Source organism: Vipera berus, assembly GCF_964194415.1.
Source record: "Vipera berus genome assembly, chromosome: 2".
Classification (NCBI taxonomy): domain Eukaryota; kingdom Metazoa; phylum Chordata; class Lepidosauria; order Squamata; family Viperidae; genus Vipera; species Vipera berus.
This window is the reverse complement of record NC_138203.1, coordinates 67,456,709-67,476,399: the sequence shown is the minus strand read 5'-3', so window position 1 is coordinate 67,476,399 and position 19,691 is coordinate 67,456,709.

The following is a 19,691-nucleotide window of genomic DNA, read 5'->3' as shown; positions in this document are numbered from 1 at the left end:
TGTATGTAGGAAGCATACTGTCAGGTTTCCGACATATGGGCTTTTCAAGTGACTCTGAGGCATTGTTTACCTTAAAAGTCCTTTATTAGCCTAATACACCGGCAAATGCTTGCTCGAAGGAAGCTAGAATCTGAAATCTCCGCCCCTTTGCACAATATATTAAAACATAATTCTCCACCTTTCTAATTTTGTCATTAATCATATTCTCCAATTAATTTAAAGAATCAGTTTCCCTTCCATTAGAAAACCTGCCAAGCTCTTATCTTCTTTAATTTCAGATGGCCTTGAGGAACAATCCTCCTCTTCCCCCCTCCCAACCTTAATCCAATCTCTTAAAGCAATACACAAGTTTAACATGAAATGGCTACTTCTTCATCTCTTGTCAAGCAATAACATTTGATGTTAGCAGTGTTGACACATACCACAGTAGTAATAGGAGATAATAGAAGATATCAACTGGAAGACAAACTCTTCAGATTCCTAACCAACCTAGCTGACAACTTTGTCACTCAAAAAGTGGAGGAGGGAACTAGATGTAAAGCTATACTGGACTTAATCCTTACAAACAGAGAAAAAGTGATAGAGGGAATTGAAATTGCCAGAACTTTGGGTGAAAGTGACCACGTCATGCTGGGAAAATCAAAGGTACAAGTACAGATTGGGCGAAACCTGCTTTAAAAACAGTAACTGTGAGAGGGACCTTGGAATCCTAGTGGACGATCACTTGACTATGAGCCAGCAGTGTGCAGCAGCAACCAAAAAAGCTAATATAATCCTGGGTTGTATAAACAGCGGCATAGAATCAAGGTCCCTTCAAGTTCTATTCTATTCTGTTCTGTTCTGTTCTGTTCTGTTCTATGAGTCCATTCAATGATGTACCCTTTGTGCCTTTCAATGACTTGCTGAATAACCTGGATCTGATCCATTGTGCTGTAGCCACTTCTGATCTCAGCCTGCTCATTTGATTGTGCATCATTTAATGTTTTCAATATTCTTTTTGCTATTATCTTGGTGAGAACCTTGTAGATGACTGAAAGAAGGGTTATTGGGCAATAGTTATTTAAATCATCTTGGATCCCTTTCTTGTATATAAGAATCATTTCAGCATTTTGCCATGCATCGGTTATTTTTTTTTCTTCTCTGAGGCATTTCAAATATAGTTTTGCTAGTATCTTGTCTAAACTGTGACCACCAGCTTTCAGCATTTCTACCGTAGCACAGTCATTTACTGAGGCTTTGCCATTTTCATTGATTTTATGATACTTCCTCCACTAGGATATCTGGCATTTCCTCTTTTGTGGGTGTTGTTATTTTTGAGTGATCTTGATCTTTGTATAGTGCTGAATAGAATTGCCCAATTATTTCTAACATTTCCATTCTTGTTCTACATACAGAGCCAGCTTCATGTTTTAATCCAAAAACATTCTTTCTTGTATTTATAAACTTGCATTTTGCTCTATTAATCCTTTTGTTTTCTTCAATTGTTTTTTTCACAAGCTTCACATTAAACTGACATGTTTCTTCTTGGATACATTTTCATATGGTCTTGCAAAGTTTAATGTACTCCAGTTTATTAGTGAAACTTCTGATATTCTTCATTGTCTGTCATTTTACATTAAATCAATAGTTTCATCAGAGATTTTTGACTGTACAAAGTGTTTTTCCAGTGGTGCTATAGAAGTAGCATATTCAAGGATGTTTTTGTTCATTTTGGTCTGTAGTGCTCATCTCTTCCAAATCTTGCAATAGAGCAAAGAGATTTGATAGATTAATCTCAATATTGCTATTCTTCTCTAACAGCTTATCATTCTTAATTCTTAATTCTTGTTTTTTGTGATGTCTACCATTTTCATATGCTTTTTTCGAAGTCTATCTTCACTTTAGCTTGTACCATTCTATGGTCACTTCCGATGTTAAAATGATTGATGACAGTACAATTGAAGAATATTGTTTTATCACTTGACATAATGTAGTCAATTTCGCTTGTTTACCCAGATGGACTCTTCCATGTCCTTCCAGCTTTTTTCTTGTAAAATGAGTTCATGGTATAAAGTTCCTATCCTTTAGTAAAATCAATTAGTCTGTTGCCTTTATTATCTCAATCACCACTTCCATATGGGCCAGTTGCTTTTTCTCCAGTTACTGTTCTTGCATTAAAGTCACCCCTTAGTATTTTGTAGCAGCATTTTTTTTTGTCTTGAATGTGGGCCACATTGTCATAAAACTCTTCAACCTCATCATCACTATAGCTTATTGTTGGCGCATAAGCTTGGGTGATGTGAAGCTTGTATTGTTTGTTCAACTGAATGATGCATTGGGCTACTTTGTCTGATATACTTTCAAATTTTACTACAGAGTCTTTCAGCTTTTAGTTGATGAGAAAACACATTGTCACATCTTTGGTACCTCTAGTGTAGAGTAAATGCCCAGACCTATCAAATTCAATTATTTTTTCACTTTTTCGTCATGTTTCACATAATCTAATGATATCCCAATGCATATTGTTGAGTTGAGTTGAGTTCAATCAGCAGTTCTTCTAGTCAAGCATCCATTTTTAGTGTTCAAATGTTGACCATTCCTTTGTCTAAAGCCAACCTGATTTAACCTGGTGATTCTTAGTACTCTCTGTCTTCAGGCAGGTCTTTCCACTGCTGTGAGTAGTTGCCCTATGGCCTCCAGGGAATGAGGAATGTTTTTGAATCTGCCACTCTGGTCCAATGTGGGTTGGCAGATGTGATCAGTGTTAGTCCGGTTGTTAGTCCGGGGTATCCATCATGGCCTGTTCACATTGGAAGATCCTTCTGGACATATACATGTCTGACAACATAGCTCACAAATTCATTTACCACACAAGTCTCTTCACCTCGTCAAAGACCTGATCATAGAAGGAGATGGACTATATGTGGCCATTTTATATGGCTGCAACAATACAATATACTGTAAATATTAAGGTTAATGCTCAGCAAGGATGAATGTGATGTCCATACCAGGTTGGGCCATAGGAAATGCTCCAAGGTGAACTGTCTACTTCAGGGGTGTCAAACTCAATTTCATTGAGGGCCGCATCAGCATTGTGGTTGCCCTCAGGGGCTGGGTGGGTATGGTCTGGGTGGGCATGGCCTACTGGGTGGGTGTGGCTAGAGTGTATATGGCCTACTGGGTGGGCATGGCCAGCTCTATATCGTTCGCATCAAAGGTGTCTATGGGGGCCTGGGCAGGAGTGGGACAGATCTGAGGGTCTCTGGCAGAAGGAGGGTCTCTGGGCCAGGGCCAAGGCACTGGGGGCTGTTCCCTCACTGTTTCCACGATGGCTTCACAGGCCGCATGAAACCACTTCGCGGGCCGGATCTGGCCCTCGGGCCTTGTGTTTGACATGTCTGGTCTACTTATATTGACCTAAGTGTTCATCTTGTTTTGACTCTGAGGAGCTCCTTGCAATAGTGAGGCCTTGTTGTCAGGACTGCACAGTTGGTGTCCCAAGGCCTCATGCAGTGAACTATACCATCTCCTCCCTCCATTGCTCCTTGTTTGGTACTATTTATGAGGTGATGCTGGACTCACCAGGCAGAAGGAATGAGTAGATGAGGTTTGGATAGGCAAGAGTGAGATGGGGGCTGAGATTGCCTAAGAGTAAGAAGAGGGACTTAAAGGAAGACTTCTCTCAGTGGAGAGAAGAGCTCCATCCAGCTGACTCATCATGATGTTCTTTTTGCCAGGTGAGGAGTAGGAAAGACAGCAAGTGAGTAAGCAACACCCTTCTGTTGGGTGAAGGAAATAAGAAAGTATTCTGCCAGGAAAGAAGAGAAAGGAGGGAGAAACAAGTAAATGCAAGTCCTCTTTCTGCCAGCAAAATGGGGAGAGGAGAAAAAGGGCATCAGGATTTGGACAGCTGTCAGTGGACTTTTTTTGGTGGGATTAAGAAGGACTAGTTACAAAGTTATACTGTTAGCTAATAGCTAAACTAAAGTGCTGTTTTGTATTTTAATTATTATATTGGGTATTTTGTTGTTCTTATTTTCTGATGTAGATTTTGGATACTTACATTTTATATTGTACTTGGAGATAGATGTAGAGGACCTGGCTCACATCCTATTTGACTGTTGTCTGTATAAGAGGGTGAGAGACAGGTATCTTGGTCTATATACCAAACGAATGACCCATTGGGATCCCCATATCAAAATAACTTATCTTATGTCTGGTCAGAACTTGAAAATAACATTTAACGTAGCACAGTATTTAAACAAAATGATCCGGTTAAGATCTGCATATGTGGGACTGATTGGGGTAGATTGTAAGGGCGACTCCGAAATATAATGTTATATTTTATCTATATCTTAAATTTGTATTTTATTACTATTTCATCTTTATTTTATTTTATTTTTTATTTTAATTCCATTTATATCCCGCCCTTCTCCGAAGACTCAGGGCGGCTTACAAGCTTAGCAGTAGCCTTCATTCTATGTATATGCCTGCTTATTAGGGCTTTCACACACACCCCAAGCGGCATTATTACAAAGTCAGCTTAATTGCCCCCAACAATCTGGGTCCTCATTTTACCTACCTCGGAAGGATGGAAGGCTGAGTCAACCTTGAGCCTGGTGGGATGCGAACCTGCACTAATTGCAGGCAGCTGGTGTTACTTAAGGAGGCATTAGCCCACTGCTCCACCAAGGCTCTTAAATTGTATCTTATTTAATTCCATTTTAAATTGTATTTTATCAAATTCCATTTTGGATTGCTTTTATCAAGTTTTGGTGACGGTTTGTTGCTGGAACTTTGCACTTTGATATGACCCAAGGGCTAATCAATAAAGTTGTTGTTGTTGGAGATATTTTAATGGTTATTTAAATCTGCTGTGGAAGTCGTCTCATATTTGGCTACATCAAAATGCAATAAAGTAAATTTCCTAGATGAGTATATGACATCCTAGATATGTTCTTGAAAAAAATATTGCATTTCAATATATAGCAATAAAATCAAATGTTGGTGTTTGGGTTGATGCCAAATACTGCCAGCTAAAGGTAAAATGTCTGTTTTACAGCTCTTTTGCAAGTAGCATTGTTTCTCAGCATGTTTTTTTAAAAAGATATTTAAGTTTAATGGCATACTGTGATACATTTCATTTTCTTCAGTTTTTAACTCACTAGAGGCTTTTGTATCCAAATGTATGAAAAGGTTTCCATCTTGTAGCCTTGGGGTAATGAACTTGCCTTCATGTGGCATTCGTGATGATTGAGTTTGAGACCCCTGATCTAGATGATCACCAGGATGAAGGATTTTACAAATCATGATCAATATACCCAAGTGTTAAGAAAGGAACACATGGGCATCTGAATATCTATGCATTCAAACAAGGTTCTAGTTCAGGGCATTAAACCGGAGGGAATCGGAAACTGATTGGCTTGCAAAGTTGCAATCTTATACATTTACCTGAAATAATTCCCACACATCCCAGTCAGGTTACTACTGAGTAGGACATGTTTACACATTAAAGATTAACCAAAAACTCCTCAGTTGACTATTAAAGATTTCCTTAATTATCAAAATCTATGTAATCTTCAGTTTTTCAACAAAAGCAATAGAAATGGTGTTCTCGACATTAATCTTACAGTGTGTCTGTTTGCTGATGTTAAAGAGAATTTGACATAATGGTAAGTAGTTCAAACAATCTATATCACTTGAAGCTTTCTCTCACTTTCTATGGATTTTCTTACCCATCTGCAGTATGTTCAAAGGCACTTCCTATTCTGTTTACCACTGTATACAGCTGGAATGCATGGTTTCACACTGTCTAAAGGAATAAAGCAGATCTAGAAAGGCATTTTCTTGGAAAATGAAATGTATTAATTTGTAGTTCTGAAGAAGGTTAGAGGAGCAAGTAAGTACCTTGCTAATTTTACTAGGCAGCATAAGAAATTTTGAACTGACAGCTAGAAAAAGTTAACAGTATTTTTTTGATATAAAAAAAATCTTTGCCTCAAAGCCGGATACAGCTATCAGGGTGCATCAGATGTTAGATAAAAATTGACATATTTTTAATCATATTACACATTTGCATATGTTGTGCCCAAGATCGCTAACAACAGTAAGCACAAAAGTATCAGTAAAATGAACAATTAAAAATATCAGCCTAGGTCAGGGGTCAGCAACCTGAAACAGTGAAAGAGCCACTCGGAACCGGTTCCCTCACAAAAAGAAAAACTGGGAGCCGCAAAAAATGTGTGCACATGCGCGTACATGCGCACATGCGCAGAACAGGGTTTGACTGAAGAGTGGAGCCAAGGCGAGATATGCACCTACCCTGCATATTTGAATTGATTGGTTGAACTTTTTTACTCCCACTTTTTTTTGGGGGGACTGCACATGGCAGAGGACTGGGAGCCGCAGGAGATGGCTGAAAGAGCCGCATGCGGCTCCGGAGCCGCGGGTTGCAGACCTGTGGCCTAGGTGATCATTGTTAAGAACAAGCACCAGTAAATATTTATTGAGGAAAAAGTAAGTAAAATGACTGGTTAGATGAAGAATATTAGTTATAACATCCAAAATTATATATAAATTAAACTTTAATTCTAAAGTTGTGAAGAATAGTGAGCAATTTTTCATCTTCTTAAAAAACTAAAACTGGAGAAAGGAAAAAGAAAGCTTGTTATAATGTGCAAGCTCAATAGATAAAATTTACTGCAGGAATGATTTCAGCAACTATCTTCCACTACCTTTTAGGGAAAGAAACAGCCAAAAGCTTGTTTTATTACATTCCCACAATTCAAGAAGTTAGGTTTTGTCATACCAAAAAATATTGGTTGGTGTTAGTAAATTTTAGATACCACTTAAGAAATTGGTAAAACATTATCTATCTAGGCAGTGCCTTAAAGCATCTATACTGGAGGAATTGTGAGACATTAAAATGGCAGCCAGTTCAACGCTTAGAGCATTGTTTGGATTACAGCTGATGTTACTGACATAACTAGTCCCTTTTGCCAGTCTTCCATCACAGTGTTCTTTCTATTCCTAATAACCAAAGGGACATTCCCTAGGATGGGGGTGTCAAATTTGCAATTTCATGTGACGTGTCGTGACGTATCACGACTTTTTTTTGCCATTGCCGGCAACGGGGTGGGTGCGGTTTTGCTATGATGCATCCAGCCTGTGGGCTGGCAGTTTGACACCCCTGCCCTAAGAATTCCAGTATGCTATTGAGCTGTATGCTGCCTTTACCATACTTTTTGCATCTGTGAACTCTATAAACAGGATAGGCTCTTTATGGAAAATGGTAATACAGATTATGATCCTCAATGTAAAATCCCCAAATTTATAGCCAGTATGGCTTCTCACTCTAGTTTATTTGCTTAGTGCAATCAATGACATACTTCAGTAGTTCATGTCAAGGAAATCAGACAGCTCATTTACTACTCATAGGAAGTGAAAAAGGGCTATTTGGGGGAGTGGACCTAACAATAATGTCATTTTGTGGATCAACCCATAGATAGTTGGAATCTCTGATATTTTTTATTTGTCCTACCTGTGCTTTAAATTCCACACCTGAAGCAGAATCTTTCATCCTAGTATATCAGACCATGGTTTATCTATAAATTTATTTATTTGAATGAGCCACACACAGAGGAAATTCCTCCTGGATTGTACCCAGCATTCTCACTGTTTCCATAATTGGCACAGCAGTAACAGTGATGAACCAAACAGTACATTTTGCTTAATATGATTTGTCATGCTGCTTCAGAATTATATCCTGATTATATCCATTATCTATATTACAGTGTGTCTCTTACCAAAGAGTAAATTCCAGCAGTCGGATTATAGTAATCTATCATGTCTAGATAAGCAATGGAACAAATTCTTAACATTGCAAACAGAGGATTTTTGAATGGGAAAGTAACATTGAAGTATTTTAATGGGCCAGAAGTTAAAAGGCAACTTTGTAGGTTAATGCAGGAAAGATTTAGTGCCTTTAACCCACTGCTGAGATTGAAGTGCTAACTACCTATCCATGAGTTGGAGAAAAAAAATCTGGCACAAAGTTTACACTCCTGGTTGTTGATATGTATCTTATATCTATTGCCTCTTTCAAGTTAGTAAAAGGTAATAAGTGATAATGGTATAATATGGTATAATAGTTTTATACTATTTGAGGCTGTCCTAAGAAGGTACTAGGATTAAAAATAAAAGGCTATATTAACACTGATACAGGTAAGGATGATGTAACGCTGCTTCACTCATTGCTGGACTAAAAATGAAATGGAATGAACATAGGGCTATAGAACCCAGCAGAAAAATAGTTGTCATCGTGGCATGATTGTGGTGGGGTAAGATATAACTGGGGACAGTCCCTTAGAAATATGTAGTGCATAGAACTGCTACCATAGTAAATCAATGAGAAACCAAGTAATGAAATATTGCCATGAAATGGTGAACATTATTAGGTCAGTGAACTCTTTTTTATTTTGTCCCAGCATTATATAGTAAACTAGTTTTTTGTCAAATTTGGGATGGGGAAAATGTGGTGTGGGGTGATAACTGGAAACATCCCTCAAAAGCCCTTACACTAAAAAGATTTTGGAGGAATAGATAGCTGTGTCATCCCCACAAGATTAGGAAATCAACACCACAGCTGAAATGACTTTTTTTTGGAGATTAGCTATAATAACAAAATTTGGCAAGTCTGATTGTGCTATATGTCCTCCCCCTTCTTATACTGTGAATCAGGGTGGTGTGTCCTGAGCTACTTCTGAATGTTATGGCTCTTTTGTGTAGATAGCACTATAGCAATAGCACTAGACTTATATACTTATATACCACTTCACACCAGCCCTCTCTCAGCAGTTTACAGAGTCAGCATATTGCCCCCAATAATTTGGCTTCTCATTTTACCGACCTTGGAAGGATGGAAGGATGAGTCAACCTTGAGCTGGTCAGGATTGAATTGCTGACAATAGGCAGAATTAGCCTGCAATACTGCATTCTAACCATTGAGCCACCACGGCTCCATAATAATAGTTATTGAGTATTTTCATCAAGGTAACTTTCTCAAAAGGATGACTATGTGACCTTCTTTATGAAGACAAGCCCTCAAAGCTATATTTTATTTGAACAGCTATCCTATGCTAGTTAAGAAAGACCAAAAGGGGAAGAAAGGATAAAAGAGGGTAAAAGATCAGGTTGGCAGCTATATTTGCAGTGTGGGCAAAATACAGAAGCTCCAGAGGAAAACAAAAATGTTTCTTTCAAGCTAAATTATCATAGGAATGCAGAATCTTGTTCATTATCTAGATCAGGGATCCCCAACCTGTGGACCACGGCCTGGTAGTGTGCCGTGGCCTACTGGGCATCAGGCCGTGTGACAGGCTGGCCAGTGAATGCATGTGTGTGTGCATCCCCCCACTTGTGCTAGCACCGCAGCTGCAGGCCGTGAAAACAGGATGCCACATGGTGCAAAAACGGCCCACTGCTGCGCCTTAGATCGTGAAAACTGCCCACTGTGTCTTGGGGTGTGAAAATGGGCCACCGCTGCACTTCAGGATGCAAAAACGAGCACCACTGGGCAGGGAAAAGGGGTGCTGTGCCGCGCCAGAATGGGGCAGGGCTAGCAAGCATCACACAAGAGCTAGCCCTGCCTGTTTGCATCATGTGTGTGCTTGCGGCCCTGTGCATGCATGCGTACGCGCGCACATGTGTAAAATGATTCCCCCTCCCTTTCCCTCCAGTCCCCCAACTGAGAAAGGTTGGTGACCTCTGATCTAGATAATAGATTCAGCATCAGTCACCTGGTGACATTTATCTCTTGTATGGTAAGTATGTATGATATATCCATCTATTCAGGGATCAGCAAATCCCAGGACTTCAGATGGACACTGAAGTCATTTTTCTTACAGCCACAAATCTGCCTTTGACCACAACTGATAGCATGAATTTCTGCTATTTAAAAGTGGTAAGATACAGAAACTGTAAGACAAGCTCCCAAGGAACAGAATTTAAAACACGTTCTGTAAAAAAACAACAGGAAAACACCAGTACAGCCAAACTCTACCCTCATCCATGATAGATCTCCATTCATGTCACCATTTCTTCATGTAGTGCAGCCCATGCCATGCACATATATACAGTATTGCCCTTTATCCATAATATGAATTGCACATTTTATAACTGCAGATACATATTTCTGCAAATAAACTTTATTTTGAGAGAAGATATCTACTCCTGAAATTACTGTAATGATGCATGCTTCTCAATTTTCTTTTCATTGGGTTTGCTCAAAGCCAGGCTGTTCTGGAGTGTTTCTTGTTGTTTTGGTGATAATTTTGTAAAACTGTAACCTTTTGCCAGAAAAGCAAGCTATATAGTGAGATGGTCTGAGAGATATGTTATTTCTGTTTTTCTTAATGGCTAACTCTAATGTGATTCCATAATCCATTTTGCTCCCACATTAACAACATCTGAATTCCTTCTTTCCTCATGAACATGTTTATACTACCTTGACTATATTCAATATTTAAAAATATAGTTACATCTGCATGGCATAAATACTAACACATTCATGGAGAACTTAAAGTTGAATTCCCTCACTTTTCATAGCTTCCTCTTGCTGGAACTAGGGCTGTATGAAGAATTTGCCCTTTTTTTCATTCTCACGTATCTTGACAATTTTGAGGATGCAGATATAATTTAGACTCCTTTAATATTTTATAATCTTCCAAATTCTGCCATGCAGTTGTAAATTTAAAAAGGAACATTCTTATAAAATGTGGTCTTTTGGATATAATAGAAAAGTGCTTTCTGAGATGTGGCATGTAGGTGGACTTTATTCTCTCATGCTACATATTAGGTAAAGTTCACATACAGTATTTCTTGCAGTTAATAGATTGGTGTGAAGATTCTCAATTCACCAAGTATTCATGATGACATTTTTTTTAAAAAATGAGCAAGCATGTGCTTTTCATGTAAAAGAGCTTTCAATTTTCACATCTTTCTTCCCCCTCTTGGAGAGAAAAAGGATATGCTTTCAGCATAAGCATTTCTGAGGAGGAAAAGAAAAAGATTGCCTAAATATTGAGAATTTCTGGTGATACCATAGAAAGTTTATTGAAGATGCTACTGAACATTTGAAATCTTCTTAGTCTTGAAAATGTGGGTATATTGCATTTACCCATTTATAACAGACTGACTCCAATGCAGGGCATTAATCATGTTACAAATATGCTTTCAATGTTATGGATGTTATTTAGGTGACAAAAATATTTTATATTCAGTTTGGATTATTGCTTGATCAGAAATGCCACTGAATTGCTTTCATTTTCTGTTTCTTTTTCTGCCTTATTACTAAAGTTTTATGTCTAATTTCATCTTTGCGCTACTTAATTACTTTAGTTTAACTGTTCTTAAGGAGACAGGCCCATGACTGAGAATACCTTCCTTAATTCACTAACATCGTCTTGAGGAGAATGTTGTAATAGTGGATAAATATTTTGATGCTGTTGGGAAGCAATCTGGATGGCCCTGGGAAAAGGAAGGGGGATAATTATCCATGTTTCTACACATAGGCACTGAATTAAAAGAACCGTAAAATAGTCTAAATGCTCATATCTATTAAACTGGGAACAAGAAATAGTCCACGGAGCTCCGCTTAATAAATTAAAGTCTATTTTACAGAATAAGCATTTCTCCATTTTTTTTTAAGTTCAGTGAGTCAATAAGAGAATATGAAAGAAGCAAGGTTAAATAAATTGCTGTCAGAAGATGCAGGGTTTAGCAGCCGTAGTTACCCTAGATTTCAACAAGAATAAGCCGTTACTATAGCAACCGCATCACATGATCTTCACACATACTGTGGGGGCCGGATTCTGCAGTAATTTATGCGGGTGAAAATTTTCTGAAATGATTCTGAACTCTTGACACATGCTTTGTGCTGTGACCCAAAATTTAATCATCTTCAGGGCTTCAAATCGTGTGTCTTTTATTTCTCCGAATGAGTTGAACTTATTAAAAACTACTAACCCCAAAGAGGAAGAACATGTAATGAAGAAGTTGATCTCATTAATAACAATGCCAATTCTACAATGATTGTATTACTGCTTTATTAACAGATTCCAAACCACCATGCTTCAGGACGCACTTTTGGCCTGAGGCTTTCTTTCCCTGTCAGGTGAGATCTTTTCAGCCTTCCTTGTATGGATAAATCAGCCTTCCTCAACCCCTTTCTCTCCAGATGGACCTGCTTTCAACACCTGCAATTTCCAGCCTGACATACTTGCTAGGAATCATGGGAATTGCTGTTCTCTGCTTCCCTCACAGTTTTTTTTTACAGAAGATATAAAAGTACAGGAAGTCCTTGACTTACAACCATTCATTTAGTGACCATTCAAAGTTACAATAGCACTGGAAAAACTGACCTATCACTGTTTTCACACTTACAACCATTGCAGCATTCCCAAGACCATATGATCAAAATTAAGATCCTTGGCAACTGGCATGTGGTGGGATTCAGCCAGTTCGCACCACTTCGGCAGAACCGGTAGCTAATTTTTGGTTGCCCAGGCCCAGAATGGACTTCCGGAAGTGGCATCCACACAGAGAATTGGTTGTTCACATATTTGAATTCCACCACTGGTCTAGAGTCATGTGACTCCAGACCTCATAAATACTTTTGTGACTTTCTGACAAGCAGAGTCAATGGGGAAGCCAGATTCACTTAACAACTGTGCTAGTAAATTAACAATTGTAGTGATTCACTTAACAACCGTGGCAAGAAAGGATGTAAAATGGGACAAAAGTCACTTAACAACGGTCTTGCTTAGCAATGGCAATTTTGGGCTCAATTGTAATCATAAGGACTTGTAATTGGAGATCATGAAAAAGAGTTACCACAACTCCTCTTAGATACATCTTGGCTCATGTCCACTTCCAGATCAAGCATGCACAAAGAGATAAAATTTCAGAAAATACCCCATATCACAAAGTAAACATGTTTACAAGCAGTGGCAGGCAGCACAGACATGTATGCTGTCACATGTACCATTGGCAGCATTTAGAAATGAGAGTACTTCTTTTGTCATAATTTGCATTGTTCTACTGTCTTCTGAAGGGATGAAACCTGCTAATAGGCAAATAGATGGAAACATTAATGCCAAATGCTTTTATAGTTGCTTTTCTTTTTTTAAGAATGCCTTCACTTCTCTAATCTGCACAAACTTTGCATGAAACTAACTTCTCTAGTCTGCATGAATTTAAAAAAAAGCCCCACACAATTAACCTGAAAAAATTCAGGATAAGAACGGAATTTTGTACAGTTTGTTAGCTGGGTGTCACAGTTGCTTCTTTGTCTCTCATTAAATAAGTCAGAAATAGGCAGATCTTTTGGCTGATGGAATTCAGGGTTTGAGAGCAGGTTATGGGTACTATCACAAGCAAGAGGATCAGCCAGCTACAAATCCATCTGGTGGTGATGCTGTCTAACCCACATTTTTCTATCTTATCAAGTAGTAGTTTGTGATCTACTTTATCAAATGCCTTACTGAAGTTCAAGTAAATTATATCCACAGCATTCCTCTGATCCACTAATTTTGTCACTTGGTCAAAGAATGCAATAACATTTGTCTGGCATGATCTGTTTTTGACAAACCCATGTTGGCTTTTAGTTTTGTTTGCCTCTAGGTGCTCGCTGATTCGTTGTTTGATTATCTTTTCCAGAATCTTCCCAGGTATTGAGGTCAGGCTGATAGGTCTGTAATTTCCTGGATCCATTTTTTCCCCTTTTTTGAACATGGGAACTACATCAGCTCTCTTCCAGTCTGCTGGTAGTTCCCCAGTGCTCCAGGATCTTTGAAAAATATAGTTCAGTGATTCTGAGATCACATCTGCCAGTTCCTTGAGAACCTTGGGGTGTAATTCATCTGGTCCTGGTGATTTGAACTCGTCTAGGCTGGCCCAGTGCTCTTCAACATCTTCATCAACGATTTGGACGAGGGGATAGATGGCGAACTCATCAAATTTGCAGACGACACCATGCTGGCAGGAATAGCCAACACTCCAGAAGACAGGCTTAAGATACTGGAGGATCTGGTCAGACTTGAACACTGGGCGCTATCTAATAAAATGAAATTCAATGGTGGAAAAAGTAAGGTTCTACATTTAGGCAAGAAAAACCAAATGTACAGGTATAGTATAGGGGTTACCTTGCTCAATAATAGTAATTGTGAGAGGGATCTCAGAGTCCTAGTGGACAATCACTTAAATATGAGCCAGCAGTGTGCTGCAGCTGCCAAAAAAAAAAAGCCAACACAGTGCTAGGCTGCATTAACAGAGGGATAGAATCAAGATCACGTGAAGTATTAATACCACTTTACAACGCCTTGGTAAGGCCACACTTGGAATACTGCATCCAGTTTTGATCACCACGATGTAAAAAAGATGTTGAGACTCTGGAAAGAGTACAGAGAAGAGCAACAAAGATGATTAAGGGACTGGAGGCTAAAACATATAAGGAATGGCTGCTGGAATTGGGTATGTCTAGTTTAATGAAGAGAAGGACTAGGGGTGACATGATAGCAGTGTTCCAATATCTCAGGGGTTGCCACAAAGAAGAGGGAGTCAAGCTATTCTCCAAAGCACCCGAAGGCAGGACAAGAAGCAACGGATGGAAACTAATCAAGGAGAGAAGCAACCTAGAAGTAAGGAGAAACTTCCTGACAGTTAGAACAATTAACCAGTGGAACAACCTGCCTCCAGAAGCTGTGAATGCTTCAACACTGGACGTTTTTAAGAAGAGACTGGACAGCCATTTGTCCGAAATGGTATAGGGTTTTCTGCCTGAGGAAGGGGTAGGACTAGATGACCTCCAAGGTCCCTTCCAAATTTACTATTATGATTATGATTATGTTCCCAAAATGGCACCCCTGTTAAGTATGGCCTGTCACAAAACCTTCAATTACAGAAGGCATGCTGATACGGTGGCTCCTGCAGATGCCACCTGTCATTACAGTGTTCGTAGGTCCTTTCATATAAAGGACAGTCCTTTATTTCAGAAAGATGTCCTTTAGATTTGTTTAATTAATTAATTTATTTTCTTGGTTTGGTTCTTGAATTTTTCCTTTGAAAGGCAAAGTGATAAACACTTCTTTTTGCCTTCATTCACTTCTTTTATTTTTTAAATCGTGATGAATGTCTTTTCAATTTAATCCTTTTCAGGTTTGTCCTTTATTCTTTTCCAAGAAAATGTGATCACTGTACCTACCATCCTAGCTTATAATTATCTATTTTGGGGCACAGGCATGTACTGGAGTAGTCCCAAACTTATGACCACAATTGAGACCAAAATTTCTGTTGCTATGTGAGACAGTTGTGAGAGAGTTTTGCCCCCTTTTAAGACCTTTCTTGCCACAGTTCTTAAGTGAATCACTACAATTGTTTAGTAAGTTACACAGAATCTGGCTTCTCCATTGACTTTGCTTGTCAGGTCACAAAGTGATCACATGACCTTGGGATACTACAACCATCATAAATATGATTCAGTTGCCACGCATCTGAATTTTAATCACGTGACCATGGTCGTAAGTGTGAAGAATGGTCATAAGTCACATTTTTAGTGCTGTTGTAACATCGAATGGTTACTAAATGAAAAGTTGTAAGTTGAGGAATACATGTACTAGCATTCAAAAGTATGGACAGAGATACATATGGCCACATGTACGGCATGTATATGCCATATATGTGTACCCACCCACAGACATATACCAACATGAATATAAATGGCTTTTTGCGGTGAGATTTATTGTTCACAAATGAATTGCAGGATAATGTATTATTTAAATAGAAATACAGAATTGTAGTGTCTTCAAGTAAGGTCAAAAAAATCAAGATGGCAGTTATGACTGTTTGAGCAAGGCTCCACCCACATTGTTTTGTGTGATGCCTCTACAAAAAAGGTGGAGCTTCAGTTGGATGGTCACAACCACCATCTTGTCTTTTCTGACCCTACTCCACAGGGTTGTTGCTGGTACAGACTGCAAATACTTTCACAACATGAAAACAAAGAATGTAACTCTCCATTACACTGTGGGCCAAAGGAGTGGAGCATAGATTTTGTTCAAACTGAAAATTGCTTATGTTTCTACTTTAGATTTGCTACATTAGATTACTTGACAGGCAGTTTGATCTAGTGATTAAGGCACTAGGCTAGAAACCAGGAGACTGTTAGTTCTAGTCCCACCTTAGGCATGATAGCCAATTGAGTGCTTTGGGGCCATCACTCTTTTTCTCAGCCAACTCACCTCACAGGGTTGTTGTTGTGGGGAAAATAGCGTTATGTGTGCTGACTGACTTATTTATCAAAAACAGTGAAGGCAGGAAATAAATTAAAAAATTACTGCTTCTGCTACATACCCAAAACAGAACTGTTTCTATTCCACAAAAGCATAGAAGGGAATCTTTTCTGAAGCCAAGCCTTAATAAATAATTACTGGGTAGCTTAATGACTTCTTTTGTGGACTCTTTATTTATATATTTTAATATCAAGGGAAGGGATGAGATATACAGTTCTCTTTTCAACTCCAAAGCACAACACAATACACATACTCGCTCCAGCCCACACACACACACTCACACAAATACATCAGGCTAATGCATTAATGATTAACTCTTTTGACTTTCATTTCTGGCAGATGAAAAGCACCAGTGATAACGGCATCCAGAGTCACGCAGCGAACAAACCTTTTAAAGAGCCCTTATTTCTATGTCATTATCTCAAATTGCCTTGTTTATACCCTGAATTCTGATCAGGTACCATTACTATACTCAGTTGTCCACATCACTCTACTGAAAAGAAAATTAATTCTGAATTACTGGCCCTAGAACTTTTGATTTCTACACATTATCTGCCAGGGACATAAGCAGACAAAAGCCAGCTGTGGATTTTTGTTAGCTGCTATTCAAAAAGAAGGGGACAGGCAGGTGTGGAATAGAACTTTTCTGTTTTTCTCCCCCACTAACAGTTAACAGTACATGCAGGAGGAATTTAATTGTTTGCATGCATCCGAATACTTGTCATTTCTTGGCTTTATTGATTTTAATGAAAATATTAAGTGCACTTCTGGAGTGAAATGCATAGGGAAATGTATAATGCAAGCAGGCAATTACCGGTTTAGCAGAATATGAAAAGAAGCAGCATAAAGAGAGTAGCATTTTCCTTATGGGGGTAGGAAGTCCCAAGATGAGTAACTGGAGACAGAATAAATGTTTGGTTGATACTAAAAAAAAGGCTTTCAGCTTGATAAAGAAGCCCGCTTCCATGTTTGCTTGTTAGTTGAGCTGTTTTTGTTGTGGAGTGCAGTACAATGACCAAAGCTTTTCGGCATATTTTTATCTATTTTGTAATCTTTGGGCTATTGTGGAGACAGTCTTTGAATTATACTGTCAAAATCCCTTCTTAGCCTTTCTCATAATGAATGTTTGAATATTGTCTGTCTGGTTTTGTTTTGAAACAAAAATGATTTCTAAAGGGTTTTTTTTTTAAAAAAATATCAGTTCCAGTGTTCACTCTATGGTGGGAGGACCATCCAGAGGCTACAGCTTTTCCTGCTTTTCTTAACATTTTTTATTTTTATTTTTTTATTTTAATTCCATTTATATCCCGCCCTTCTCCGAAGACTCAGGGCGGCTTACAAGCTTAGCAGTAGCCTTCATTCTATGTATATGCCTGCTTATTAGGGCTTTCATACACCCCCCAAGCGGCATTATTACAAAGTCAGCTTAATTGCCCCCAACAATCTGGGTCCTCATTTTACCTACCTCGGAAGGATGGAAGGCTGACTCAACCTTGAGCCTGGTGGGACTCGAACCTGCACTAATTGCAGGCAGCTGGTGTTACTTAAGGAGGCATTAGCCCACTGCTCCACCAAGGCTCTTCATGCTGTTGACACCACCGAAAATTCAGACCAAGTTTTTTTTAAAATTTTCATTTTGAAAAATATTCAGGTTAATGCGGTTACTGGAATCCCTGGACAGAAATTATATGCCAGAAGGGCATAGAATGGATTGGACAACAAGATACCATCATTGTCCATCACCTGTTTGGCTTACCGTTCAGCCCTGTATGTAAGTCTGACTATAAAAATAGTTCAAGCAACATAGTTGGTGAAACTATCTGTTTTATATCTGGCTCTATTACATGAACTGACTCTCAGCTAATTTTTCATACTGACTTTCAACATGGTGCATCCAAAACTGTGTTGGTTCTGAGGCCACTGCTACCTCTGGATGGTTTTATTTATTTTTATTTTATTTAGGAAATTAATTGGCTGCCCATCTTACCACAGGGTAACTCTGGGCAGTTGGGTTCACCATGTCTGCTTTAAAGGCTTTCTCAGGTTGTATCCTCAAGTGTGTGTTACATAATGATAAGAATTCTGGTTCCGAGAGAAATGAAATGATTGGGCATGGACAGAAAACACCTGGGGAAAGCCTTTGAAGCAGTTCCACTGTGCTTCTTTGAGGACAGCTTTAACATTTCACGGTAAGTGCTAATGCAGTTTTGAAAACAGCCTTTCAAATGTTTTGAACAAACCTGTGGATTTTAACTTTTCACTCTCTAAACAACTTGGAATTGAGACTTCTTTTAAAACTTTAACATCTTTTTCGGATTCTTTGTTGGGTGTTTCTCCTGAATGAAATCTGGAAGGGAATTACCAGAAAGAGCTTTCTGTTCACCCAGATCTTTTACACAGCTTAAATACTCACTTTTCACTTTCAAAATATATGTGTTTAGCATTGGGGATCTATGCAGGGGTGGGATTCAAATATGTGAACAACTGGTTCTCTCTGTGTGTGCTGCTTCTGGAAGTCTATTCTGGGCCTGGCCAACAAAAATTAGCTACCGGTTCTGCCAAACTGGTGTGAACTGGCTGAATCCCACCACTGGATCTATGTCTAGTGATTCTTAGTCTGGGTAACAAATTTATTTAATATTTGATTCTAACTCGCCAATAAACAAAACAAAAAACCAAGCCAAACCAAAGCCCAAATTTTCACAAATGGTGTACACTGCACTAACCTATCAGATTATAACTTCAATATATCTCCAGCCAATATAATTCACTCATGAAACCAGACCCTTCTTAGAGCCAGGCTTGAATTCTGAGCATGGTATTGACATATTTATAAAGTTTTATTAACAATGGCACATACAGTGCTTTTTTTGGTAAAAGAAAAAGGTGCTGGAACTCATACATGTCATACAACCCGCCTTGCCTATCCTACAAGGTTCCATCCAAAAAAGGTGCCGGAACTCCGTTCTGAGCATTCTATGAGAAAAAAAGCCCTGGGCACATATATGATTTGTTTTTTCCCCCCTGATTTCTCAGTCTGGTATATAACCTTGGAGTTTCCTGGTGATCCAGGGAATAAACAGATCTCCCTGTGCTCAGATTTTTAAGATCAGGCAAAGCCAGCAGGGTGTACATATATAAACAGTCTTGAAATCTGGCAGAGAAAGAAAGGCTAGTAGATTGCTTAGAAGCATCTGTTGGATTCTTCTGAAAGTATACAGTGTTAGCTTCTGGTTCTGCCTCTCCCCAGCTCTTTTGATTTTTAAAATAATCTAAATCTGAATTTGTCTCAAGTTGAAGCCATAGCAGCAGATTATGGGAACCTGTTCTATTCACTATCCAGCTATGCCAGCTGCTAATCTTTCT